At 45.5% G+C, this 11,978-nt stretch overlaps 1 long non-coding RNA gene across 1 annotated transcript; it reads left to right on the top strand.

Annotated features, from left to right (window-relative positions):
- On the top strand, nucleotides 1-11,246 carry LOC105502472. The gene is made up of 3 exons (XR_001000344.1): nucleotides 1-167; nucleotides 4,006-4,122; nucleotides 10,925-11,246. It is a non-coding gene; the product is annotated as an uncharacterized LOC105502472 (long non-coding RNA).
- Nucleotides 11,247-11,978: the final 732 nt, after the last annotated feature.

Genomic DNA, 11,978 nt, shown 5'->3' with positions numbered 1-11,978 from the left:
CAGGCGCAGGGCGGGGGCCGCGCCTCTCGAACGCCCCGCACCCGCCCCCCTTGGAAGCACGTGCGCCTTACGTAATTTCCTGTTATTCTTCGGTTTGCCTCCTCCCAGTGAAGTGGAGTTGCTCCCTACCAGCTTTTGGGGCGTGCCTGCTTCCTCCTCTCTGTCAGGTGAGTGAATAGGTGTCATTCTTCGCAGTCGTCCTCTGCCTCCACCGCCCAGGCATCTCCTGGTGCTTGGTCCTCTACCTGGAGTCACCTGTGCAGCGGAATTCCGCGGGGCGGGGGCGAGGACGTGCGGGGGTCTTTATGGCAGCCAATCCCCGGCTGAGCGCTTGGCCAGAGTTTCTGTGATGCTAGAATCTGGACTGCCTGCGACCTCTCCAGGACTCGGACACCAACCCTCGCCTCCTGGTGATCTTTCAGGGCCTTCAGAGAAGCGAAGAGGTATTGGACGTGGCCAGGGTCAATAGTGTGAAGCCGGAATTAGAACTGAATTGAAATGCCTCGGTTTTGATATCGCTGTAAACACAGCGGCAACTGCTTTTCCTCCTCTGGGCCTCTCAGTTTTCCATCTAGTAAGTGAGGAAGTTGAATCTTATCGGTGAATCTCGTGTTTTCAGGCGTAGACTCCTTTGAGAATCTGGTAAGAACTGTAGACCCTCTTGCCAAAGAAATGCACCTACACACCAAATTTTGCAAAAAGATTTAGGCAGTTCACCAAAGGAAATGAATTTTAGGGTTCTTTACATTTTTCTGATTCTGAATGTTGCTCAGATGGCAGGCGGGAAAAGGTGATCTGTGCAACAGCTGCCACCCGCTTCATCACCAGGACTGGTTCTGCTAATCTAGCTCTGCCTCTCCTCGCCTGCCAGTCTCCAGCTCCACGTCTGCACTTCTTAAAGCTTCATGAGAACAGATGATTTTGCTCAATAGAGTTGGGTGGCGTTGATTGTGGCCCACCCCTAGAGTGAGGGTTTTTCCCTGAACCCAAACTGGCCCCATCCACCCTCATTCCCCAATGCCTTAGTTGTAGTCAACTGACTAGATAGGCTGCCGAAGATAGTTTAACTATGTCCAGCTTAACTGCAGCCAGTCTTTGGAATGCCTGGCCTATGTCTGTAAATGAAATCTAACAATTTATTGTATAACGTTGTTAAACGTGAAGCATGAAGTTGGCCCTGGGTAAAACATTTTAAATTCTCGACGTTCATACCAGAGGTTCAGTAACTGACGGGATGAAAGAAAACTGTTCATTGTAACCTGATGATGCTAATTAGATGCATTAGATTATATTAGAGATTAGATAACTTGTTCTAGCTGCCTTTGTCCTTTGTCTCACAGTGCTGGTAAGTCAGTATTTAAACTGCCCTTCTCAACATCTCTTGGAAAAGAAAAAGCGGGAAATATGATGCATTTTAGTTTCTCAGACCTTGCCAAGTGAAATGTATCAAGACCAAATACATCTTTTTAAGCTGCCACTTCAAAATATAACTTCAGATAAAATCTCATATATCCTTGAGAAGGCCGGGCACGGTGGCTCACACCTGTAATCCCAGCACTTTGGGAGGCCAAGGCGGGTGGATCACTTGAGGTCAGGAGTTTGAGACCAGCCTGGCCAACATGGCGAAACCCGGTCTCTACTGAAAATACAAAAAGTTAGCCGGGCGTGGTGGCGCATGCACCTGCAATCCCAGCTACTCGGGAGGCTAAAGCAGGAGAATCTGTTGAAGCCGGGAGGCAGAGGTTGCAGTGAGCCGGAGATTGCGCCACTGCACTCCAGCCTGGGCCAACAAAGCAAAACTGTCAAAAAAAAAAAAAAAAACAAAACTCATATATCCTTGAGGGGAAAGAATTGTCTGAATCCTGATTGGGTTCCCAGAGCTTAGCACAGTTCCTGGGGGTTAGTAGGTGCTAAATATAGTTTTGGTGAATTCTCATTTTACCTGCTTTCCATCCCTAATTATATTAAATACTAAAAACTAAAAAGTTACAATATTTCATTTTGTGTAAGCACATCTCCATCATTAAGCATTAGATGCTTTCCAAGAATGTGACTCATTACTCAGGGAGTACTTGGAAGATGAGAACCTCTTGTGAATACCGAAGCCTGTTAATTCACACGCCTGACGTGGCCTGAAGTTTTAAGTCATTATAGATAGGACTGGCTCACGGTGTGGTACATCATGACTTGGAATGAGATAGAAAAGGAACAAAATGGGGTGGATCTGAGTGAACAAAAAGCCAGATCAGTGTCCTATACCAGCAATTCCGGGTCTTTTTAACCATGGGGAAAAAAGCCTGAATTTGTGTGTGGACTTTATATTCAAGAAATCAACTTTGTATTAATGCACATGGTAATGCCATTTAATTAAAAAGCTGTGGTAGATGTAAAATTACTCTAATAGTGCTTCCTTCTTGTTACAAGTGTCTTGTACATACTTTAGTAGGAGAGAATTCCATGAATTTATACTGCAAGAACAATTTATATAGGAAGATAATAGTTTCTCTTAAAAAATAACTTTGGAGAAGCCAAGTTCAAAGTAATAAAGAAAATTATATCCCTAACAATGTGACTGCCATCCTACCAGTTGGTAATCTGGAAAATATTCTGTTCTTATGTTTTAAGACTCAAATTAATTTATTTCTTACCTCGATATACTTTTCTTAATGACTTGGGGTAGGCCAGGCGTGGTGGCTCACGCCTCTAATCTTAGCACTTTGGGAGGCTGAGGCGGGTGGATCACCTGAAATCAAGAGTTCAAGACCAGCCTGGCTAACATGGTGAAACCCCATCTCTCCTAAAAAAAAATAAATAAACAAAAATACAAAAATTAGCCAGGAGTGGTAGCGCATGCCTGTAATCCTGGCTACTCTGGAGGCTGAGGCATGAGAAGCACTTGAACCCAGGAGGTGGAGGTTGCAGTTAGCCGAGATCATGCCATGGCACTCCAGCCTGGGCTACAGAGCAAGACCCTCTCTCAAAAAATTAATTAATTAATTAATTAACTAATCAGTTAAAATGAAAATGACTTTGGGATAGAAGGTAGTGATAATGATTATTTGTCTTGATTACAAATTGTTAGCTCGTGTAATCTTCATAACCAATTTGTGAAATGTACTTTTATGATGTCTATTTTACAGCTGAGGAAACTAGGCTCAGAATAGTTAGATAACTTGTCCAAGGTTACATAGCTTGTAAGTGGCAGAACGGGGATTCCAATCTAGGCAGTCTGGCTATCCACCCTGCTGATCGCTGAGTTACACTGCTTTTCTTAGCCTCCTCACCTCCACCTCCTGTATGTACCCAGCTAGACCAGGGATACCTGCTTTCACCTGGAAAATACCACTGGAGTTGAGGAAATTGGCTGCCCAGGGCCTAGGACTGTTCCAGCTACACTTCCTTTGCATATGTTTGAACCCAGCAGGCATATTTCCCTCTCAGATCTCAGATCTTTTGTATGTGATGTTTCCCCTCCTGGAGCATTGTTTACCCACAGTTCATCTCGTCATTCAAAGCCTCTGCTCATATCAGCTCCCCAGGGGGGTCTTCTTTGGCTTCCCCAGCACCCCCTTCCCTCTGTATCCCTTTACCCTGCTTTATCTTAGCACTTATCACTACCTGACAATGTATAGTTATTTTTTGGTCCTGTCACTAGAATAGAAGCTACCTGAGGACAGGGACTTTGTGTCTTTTTTTTAGTCACTATTTCTGTTGAATCAAAGATGCACATTTTCCCACAATTTATTAATAGCAGTTAGAACATCTGGATGTGTCTTATAATCACCAGTGTGTTCTGGTTTAGTTGGTAGTATTTTTTTTTTCTCTCTTGTACCTACAGTTAGCGGTGAGTCTTTAAAATGATGGTGTCTTGGAATTGATGAAAATACCATGTATCCCCAGGGCCTGAACTCTATGTGGCACATAGTTGGCGCTCAGTAATTACTTGTTAAAGGAAGGCATTGAGTGTTGTGTGCCAGAAACTATTGAAACTTTTTTTTTTTTGAGGTCTCGCTCTGTCACCCAGACTGGAGTGAAATGGCACAATCTTGGCTCACTGTAACCTCCGCCACCCAGGTTCAACTGATTCTCGTGCCTCAGCCTCCTGAGTAGCTGGGATTACAGGTGAGCACCACTATGCTCTGCTAATTTTTTTATTTTTAGTAGCAATTTATATCATTCTAGTAGACTCTTAGAAAGTAGATGGAGAGGGTGGGGAATGTGAGAGAGACCAGTTAGACACTCAAAATAATCTGAGGGAAGACCAGAATGGGAACCATGGCTGAAAGATGGTGAGACCAGCAGGGCTCGGGGGCCTGCTGAGCAGAGATGTCTGGCCCGAGCCAAGCCAGTAGGTGGCCCCCTTCACTAAAGAAGGGAATCCAAGAAGACTAGGTTTGGGGAGTGGGAGGGTTTGGTTTTGAACATACAAGTTTCAAGTGCAGATGAAAGCAGGAATCAGGTTCCAAAGGCTGCGGCAAGGGATTTATCCTGAGGTTTCTCCTTCTAAGAACTGTAGGAGCTATGGAAAGAAATGACTGGATTTATTTTAGAAAGATGGCTGGTTTCAGCGTGAGCCGGCATGGTGATCCAGGCCTGCGATGATGGTGATCAAAGGGGCAGGTGGCCCTAAGTATGGAGAACAAGTGAGCCGATTGAAAAGTTGTGTAGATCAGGCCTCAGGGAGAGATTGACCATGAACAGGATGGGCAGTGAGAGAAAGCTGACAATGATACTTTGCTTTCCAGCTTGAGCAACTGAATGGATATTGGTGCCCATCTCGATTAAACTCTGTTGAACCCAGCTGACAGTGAGCAGAGGAAGGACATTTAAATGGAGAATCATAGTAACGTTAATACTTTATTTTATTCTTTCTTTCTTTTTTTTTTTTTGAGACAGAGTCTTGCTCTGTTGCCGAGGCCAGAGTGCAGTGGTGCAGTCTTGCTCACTGCAACCTCCACTTCCCTAATTCAAATGATTCTCCTGCCTCGGTCACCCCCGTGTGCCACCATGCCTGGCTAATTTTTTTTTTTTTTTTTTTTTTTTGGTGGAGACAGGGTTTTGCCATGTTGGCCAGGCTGGTCTTGGACTCCTGGCCTCAAGTGATCTGTCCACCTCAGCCTCCCACAGTGGTAGGACTGTAGGCTTGAGCCACTGCGCCCAGCATATAAGAGCTGATACTTTCATAGCTCTTCCTATGTATCAGAAGACTCATTTTAGTTATCACCACAATCCTATGAGATTACCATTATCACCGTCATCTTCCAGATGAGGAAACCGAAGCAAAGAGTAGTAACTCGCCGAGGTCACAACAGCTAATAAGTGGCGGAGCTAAAATTTGAACCCAGGCAACCTGGTAGAATCTGTGTTGTCACTGCCTCTCTGTGCTGATATTTCTCTAAATTAGCTCAGTTTGGACACAGTGAACCTGAGAGATCCGTGGCGCAGCCGCGTGGAGGTGTCCAGCAGGCAGGAAGATATATGGTTCTGAAGCTCACATGGGAAGTGGGGACTGGAAGTAAAGACTGTGGAGTTTGCATACAGGTGGCCATTGAAGCCACAGGAAAGGACAGGACCCTTAAGGAGAGGGTGGGAAATAATCGGAGGAAAGAAACAAGGCAGCCCTGGAAGGCAAACAAGCATTCCACTTGTGGGAAGGACATAGTCCCTTCTGCAAATGAATATGCTGCACCTGGCTTATAGATCTTCAGTCAACAGACAGTCCATCCCCCTGAATTTGTTTGGCTCTGGGTACCCTGACAAAAATGGAGTTCCTGGACCCACAACCCTAAGGACCTGCCTCAGTGGTGGTGATCCTCCCCACTTTCTTCTACCATGAGAGTCCACTGTCGGCCTGTTGGCTTCTCTAGGCGTCTGTTTTTTGCCCCTCCCTACAACTGAAGAGCCTCCAGCTCCTCTGTCTACCACCCGTCGACTTTGTCAGCTCAGGTCCCCTCCCTGTTTCTAGGACCGCAGTAACATTTCACCTGGAGCTTCTTCAGGTCCCTCCTGAACTTATTTTCAGCCCTTTATCCAAACATTTCTTGTATCTCCTGCTAGATTCTAAATTTCTGGAGGGCAAGAAGAACCTATTACGTTGACTTTCCCTCCCTCAACCCCTGCTCCCCTGTGTGGGTTAAATGGCCCAACATCATTGTCCCATGGGACTTCACATGCAGTCCACCTGAATAGGAGCTGCATTTTGTATCTCTGTACCTAGCACAGGAGCCAGGGAGTCCATCAGTCAGTCAGTCGTCTCAGCAAATAATTCCAGTTGTCTACTAGCTTTCTAGAAACATGACTGGGGACTGTCGATGCCTTTGACAGTTGATTTGAGTAGCAGGACCTTTCACAACAGCCTCCTGTTTTTGTGGGTGGGGAATAGGCAAGGTTTGGGAAGCGGGAATTCGCTGTTCTTTCTTGTCATTCTCTTCATAGCCCCCAAGCTACTATGGTCTATTGTTTTGATAGTTGCTTTCCCGAAATGTTAACAGGATGGAGAGTGAAGGAGGACTCTGTGATACCTCAGTCATGCGCCAGTGTGCTGATTTGATTTCCAAGACTCCAGTCAATCCTCAGAGCTCGAGGTAACTGCTGATCACCAGCAGAGGGAGCCCTAGGACCGCAGGGCCTCTTTCCTTACCGATGGTAAAGCCCTTCACCGTGGCTTCAAAACTGTGGAAGACCCTGGATTTGTGGATCACTTGCCTTTAGAATAGAATCAAGAAATAACGCTGCAGAAGAATCTCCACATGGTAAGGATTGGGAGTGTTGAGAGGGGCTTCTGGGGTGCTGGTAATGTTGTTCCTTGATCCGATGTTGGTTATAGGAGTGTGTGCTGTAATGTAGTATATGTACATTTTTTTGTGTATGTAACTAAACTTCAATTAAAAGTTTTTAAAACTTAAACATCCTTATGTATACCACAAAATAAGTGTTAGGTTAGGGTGAGCTGTTCTTTTCCCTACAATTCTTAACCTTATCTGAGTCACAAGACAGCCCTTCCTCCCTTCCTCTGAGAAAGCCACAAACGACTGGTTAAGGACTTCTGCAGCAGCAGCCGAATAGAGAAAGCACAGGACATGAACAGATGGTTCACAGCAAAAGAAATACAAATAGCCCTTAAACATATGAAAAGGTGCTCAGTCTCAATCTTCAAAGAGAAGTGCTTATTGAAAGTATGCGGAGATACCATTTTTAACCTGTTAGATTGGCAGAAATCCCAAAGCTTGACAGCATGCCCTGTGGATGGGGCTGGAGGTGGGGGAGTCGGGAGAATAAATAGCAGGCCCTTTAGTACATTACCAGTGGGATTGTGAAATTGACAGCCCTGTTGATTTGGGCAATATCTACCAAAATTACAAGTCTAAGAATCTACCCTGTAGATGACATTTGTACATATATGTAATAATTTAATCTCCAAGTTGTCTTCTTGCTCTGTAAAAGGAAGATTTTGGAAGTTAAGAAAACTTTTTCTGCCTCAACGAAGTACATTTTAACACTAATGTCTCACGCTGTGGACTTAAGAACATCTAATTTAAAACAGAGCCAGGCAACGGCTCCCATTGACTGACTGGCTGGAGGGAGCTGCAGGCTAACTAGGAATTAGGAATTAGCCACAACAGAAGTGCATTGGTTTTATCTCAAGAAATATCCTCCTTTACACCTGTCTTGGCAGATGTGCCCACTGCTTGGGTGGCAGGACACTTTGTCTCACCAAGACTGTGTGGAAAGGGGTGGGGTACTTCTCCAAAGGGAAAAGTGGGCTGCTGTCACCCATAAAAGGGGTGGAGGGAAAGGGCAGGCAGAAACAGTCAATGTCTTCCATAGCTTCAGGTCACGTCTGCCTACTGCTGATACGGCATTCATATCTGCAGCCTGTGTGTCTCCTCGACACCACGCCTCTGTCCACTGTCCTCCTAGTCAGTCGCCTACGTGGATGTCCCTCTGACACCTGGTGAAACATGATGTGTTTCTAATTGAGCAGGTTATCTTTCCCTCTGAGCCTGGTCTGCTGGCCTTTCCCCAGTCCCTTCCAATTTAATTGAATCAAATCGAATGTAATTCACCTCCTCCTATCCATCTGGCTTCTGGGTTATTTATACCCCCCCAAACTTTGGAAATATTTTAATGTGTTAATATATTATTTTTTAATAAAAAATTTTAACAAAAGAAAAATGTACCTCTGTAGAAAATTTAGAAAATATAAAGACTCAGGCACCTTATCTTTTTTATCCCCTGGTTAGCCCTGGGAGGCAGACAGTATTATTTATCCCCATTTTACAGATGAGGAAACTGAGGCTCAGGGAGGAAAGTGGCTTGCTGCTTTCACACAGGTCAGAAGGATCTATGCCGGATTTGAGCCCGGGTCTTTCTGGTTGCGAGCTGGAGGCGGTCTTGTCTTTGAGATACTCAGTTGAGGGGCTTGGCCTTTGCCTCAGAAGCACTCGACTTGGCCCCCTCTTGAGGAAGTCCCCTGACAGCATTTGGTCATGGTGTTGCAGAGTGCCTAGGAGCCACACTGACTCTGAGAAGCCCTGCCTCACACGCCCACCCCTCTGTGTGGCCTTGGGCACACTGCCCAAGCCTCTGTGCCCAGTGTACTCCTCGGAAAAATGGGAATGATGATAGTAATCATAGGCTTCCTTTAGAGGGCTATGGGAGAATGGAATGACCAGGAACACTGCCTGGCTCATAGCATCTGATAATGGCTTAGATATTTGTCCCCTCCAAATCTCAGGTCAAAATGTGACCCCCAGTGTTGGAGGTGGGGCCTGATGGGAGATATTTGGGTCTTGGGGGTAGATCCCTCAGGAATGGTGTGGTGCCCTCCCATGGTAATGGGTTCACCCCAGGCCCAGTTATTAGAAAGAGTCTGGTACCTCCCACCTCCTCTCTCTTGCTTCCCTCTCTGGCTGTGTTATCTGCGCAGGCCGGCTACGCTTCGCGTCCCGCCATGAGTGGAAGCAGCCTGAGAACCTCACTAGAAGCCAAGCAGATGCTGGTGCCATGCAGAACTGTGGTCCAAGCAAACGTCTTTTCTGTATACATGACCCAGTTTCAGATATTCCTTTATAGCATCACAAAACAGACTAATACAGCATCCAACAACATTAGCCACTGCTACTATTATCATTAGTATTTTAAGTGTGTGCATTTTAACTGCTGGTACACTGTGTGAGCTGGCTTGGATGTCTGTCCCCTCCAAATCTCATGTGGGACTGTAATCTCCAGTGTTGAAGGTGGGGCCTGGTGGGAGGCGTTTGGATCATGGTGGCATATTCCTCATGCTTGGCTGGGCGCCATTCCCGTGGTGATGAGTGAACTAACGGGACATCTGGTTGTTTAAAGGTGTGCGGCACCTCCCCCCTCCCTTGTTCCTGCTCTTGCCATGTGACACATGGGCTCCCCTTTGCCTTCTGCCATGACTGTAAATTCCCTATGGCCTCACCAGAAGCAGATGCCAGCACCCCACTTCCTGTACAGCTTGCAGAACCAAGAACAAATTACCTGTTTTCTTTATAAAGACACAGACTCAGGCATGTGTTTATATCAGTGCATGAACAGCCTCATACACTGGGCATACATGTTATATCCTGCTTTCCTTCAATTTACTATTATGAGCATTTTTATGTCACAATGTGTTCTTCAAAACATTATTTTAATGACTGTATAATAGTCCATCATTTAAATATGTTCATAACTTATTCTGTAGTTAACCATTCACCTGTTTCTGAACAATTAGGGGTATGTGTGGGTGTTTGTTGTAATAAAAAACTCTAAATCAAAAAATCCTTGTCTGATTATTTTCTTAGAGTAGAATTTTACACCTGGAACTCCTGGGTGAGAAGGTATAAACAGTTTAAAGTCTCTGGCAACACACTGATAATTGCTTCAAAGGAAAGCTCTCAACCGTTTACTCTCAGCAGTGTGTATATTAGGGCTGTCCTCACCACACCCTTTCAGGCAGCGAGGCGAGCTTTTTTTAAAGTTCACCTTTGTTGCTATTTATTTACAAGGCAGATTTTACTACATGTCCCTGGGATGGTGGGTGTAGGTCCCATGCCCAAGGTGCTCCCAGCTATGCTGCCTGTTACAATGTTCTTAAATTAGCTAACAGTCCCATAAGCCCTGGGTGGACATATTTACCTGTTTCCTGTCTGGTCTGTTTTCCTGCGGGTGGAAATATAATTTCAGTGCTGGAAATTTTCTTTTTTTTTTTTGAGACGGAGTCCCACTGTGTTGCCCAGGCTGGAGTGCAGTGGCGCCATCTTGGCTCACTACAACCTCCGTCTCCTGGGTTCAAGCAAGTCTCCTGCCTCAGCCCCCTGAGTAGCTGGGATTACAGACTCACACCACCATGTCCAGCTAATCTTTTTTGTACTTTTTGTAGAGACGGGGTTTCACCATGTTGGCCAGGCTGGTATCAAACTCCTGACCTCAAGTGATCCACCTGCCTCGGCCTCCCAAAGTGTTGGGATTATAGGTGTGAGCCACCGTGCCTGGCCAATACGTTGGTTTTTCTGTTTTTCTGTTGCCCCTGCTTTAAGACGTTTAGCATGTGGCCTCCCTCCCTGGTGATAGCACAGTCCCAAAGCCCAGTAATAGATTTTAAAGAAATCTGACTCAGCTAAGGTACAAGCTTAGCTGGACTGGCCCATTACCTGAAATCTGTGTGTGACCTTCGCAACTGCTATTGCCAATGCTTGTGTCTGTTTCAACTTCAGATTCCCGTTCAGTGTACTCACCCTTTAAGTTACCCTACTACTAGTATCCTGACCTCCCAGAAAGAGGGCTAGAGTTTTATTTTGTTAAAGTAAAATCAGTATTCCCCAATGCTCTGTATTTTACAAAATGCATTCACACATGACTGCTTTGATCCTCAGAATGATTCTGGGAGTTACATACGTTTATCTCCATTTTGCAGATGAGGCCCAGAGAGGCGAAGGCATTTGAGCTCGTGAGTGACAGATCTCAAGCCCTGCTCTTTCTAAAGCGTGCTACCTTCAGAAAAGAGCCAGAAGGATGAAAATTACTTTAGAAAGATGAATACCAGCTTTGAAGGAATAAAAGCTGACAAGGAATTGAAGGAGTTGAGGCGCAAGCTTGAACAGGGTTGCGTGTTTGGCCCTTGATTGTAAAGGCCCGTGGTTGTACCTGTTCCTGTTACCTGGGGAGTTGCAGCAGAAGAAGCAGCGGCCTGGAACTCCAGAGAGCTGGGGAACACGTTCCCTCTCGGCCCTTGGGCAAGTCACTGTACTTTCTGAGTCTCAGTTTCCCCATTTGCAGAATGGAAATAACTATCCCGGTCTACCGACTTAGAAGAATTGCTTTGAGGATCTGATAAGGTGGTGTAGCTGATGCTGCCTTGGGGGCTTTAAAGTCTGGAGCTCAAGTGACCCCTTAAGTTGGGCTAACTTAGTAACTCCAGGGTTGGGCAGAACAGGACTCCAATGAGGGTTCTTTTCTTTTTCCCTTTTTTTTCCTTTCCCTATCTAACTTTTATCTTTATTACTTTACAATGCCCTTGTAAGATGAAACAAGTGTTGCTGAAAATTTTTTTCTTTTTTAACCTTTATTTTAGGATTGGGGTACATGTGCAGGTTTGTTACATAGTATATTGTGGGCTGCTGAGGTTTGGAGTAAGAATGAATTAGTCATCCCAGTGGTGAGCATAGTCCCCGATAAGTAGTATTTTTCAGCCCTTACTTCCATCCCTCTCCATTCTTGTATTCCCCAGTGTCTGCTGTTCCCGTTTTTATGACCATGTGTACTCAATGTTTAGCTCCCACTTAGAAGTAACAACATGCCCAGCACTTTGGGGGGCCGAGGTGGGTAGATCACGAGGTTGAGAGATTGAGACCATTCTAAGACAGTGAAACCCTGTCTCTACTAAAAACACAAAAAATTAGCCAGGCGTGGTGGTGGGCACCTGTAGTCCCAGCTACTTGGGAGACTGAGGCAGGAGAATCACCTGAACC

The sequence above is a fragment of the Colobus angolensis genome, unplaced genomic scaffold, assembly GCF_000951035.1.
Source record: "Colobus angolensis palliatus isolate OR3802 unplaced genomic scaffold, Cang.pa_1.0 Scaffold8, whole genome shotgun sequence".
NCBI lineage: Eukaryota > Metazoa > Chordata > Mammalia > Primates > Cercopithecidae > Colobus > Colobus angolensis.
The sequence above is the reverse complement of the archived record's forward strand: the minus strand, read 5'-3'. Positions and strand labels throughout refer to the sequence as shown.